The sequence below is a fragment of the Muntiacus reevesi genome, chromosome 3, assembly GCF_963930625.1.
Source record: "Muntiacus reevesi chromosome 3, mMunRee1.1, whole genome shotgun sequence".
Taxonomy (NCBI): Eukaryota; Metazoa; Chordata; class Mammalia; order Artiodactyla; family Cervidae; genus Muntiacus; species Muntiacus reevesi.
This window is the reverse complement of record NC_089251.1, coordinates 180,010,958-180,011,699: the sequence shown is the minus strand read 5'-3', so window position 1 is coordinate 180,011,699 and position 742 is coordinate 180,010,958. Positions and strand designations below refer to the sequence as shown.

The 742-nt window shown below is 32.7% G+C and overlaps 1 pseudogene; it reads left to right on the top strand.

Annotated features, from left to right (window-relative positions):
* Positions 1-386: 386 nt before the first annotated feature.
* LOC136165773 (small nucleolar RNA SNORD116) lies at positions 387-484 on the top strand (annotated as a pseudogene).
* The last annotated feature ends 258 nt before the right edge of the window (positions 485-742 follow it).

Below are 742 nucleotides of genomic sequence, written 5' to 3'. Positions count from 1 at the left end.
AAGAATCTTGAGGACATGCCTCAGGGAGCCAGGCTCAAAGAGTCAGTCAATAGTCTGGTCAAGGAGAGAGTGTTTGTCATAATGTACTGATACTAATTTTATTTTATTACATATTTTCTCAGTTTTTGATATAGAAAATGTGAAAACCATTAGCATCAAGTTTTTTACTCTCTCAAGAAGAATTTTTGAAACAACTAGGGAAAATAGAGCTTTGGGTATGATGGAGACACATAATTAATCTAATAAAATCAATTTTAAAAGATTCTGGGATTTTCCTCACATCTAACCATAAAAGTATTAGTAAAACAAAAAGAATTTGCTATCAGTATCCAAGAATGTCAAATGTACACTACCCAATAGTCAGGATTTGGTTATCAAAATTGAAGGCATTGCAAATATTTCACATCTAAAAGGGTTTAATATTGGAAAATCTGAACAACATGAGTGAGAACTCACTACCGTCTCCTCATCGAAACTGAGGTCCAGCACGTTAAAAAAATAAATAAATAAATAAATAAAAATAAAAAATAAATAAAAATAAAAATAAAAGGGTTTAATATACAGAATTAGAGGCCAATACCATTATTGGCAGGTGAGGAATGAAGGTCAAAAGGGCTGATTTCAATGAATTCTTAAGTAAAGGAATCTTAGGAAGTCATTCATGATTTCAGTTGCCTACCATCCCTCCGAGAGTAACCATCAACAAGATAGCCCAGGGTCTCTGGGAAAAAAACCCACATCT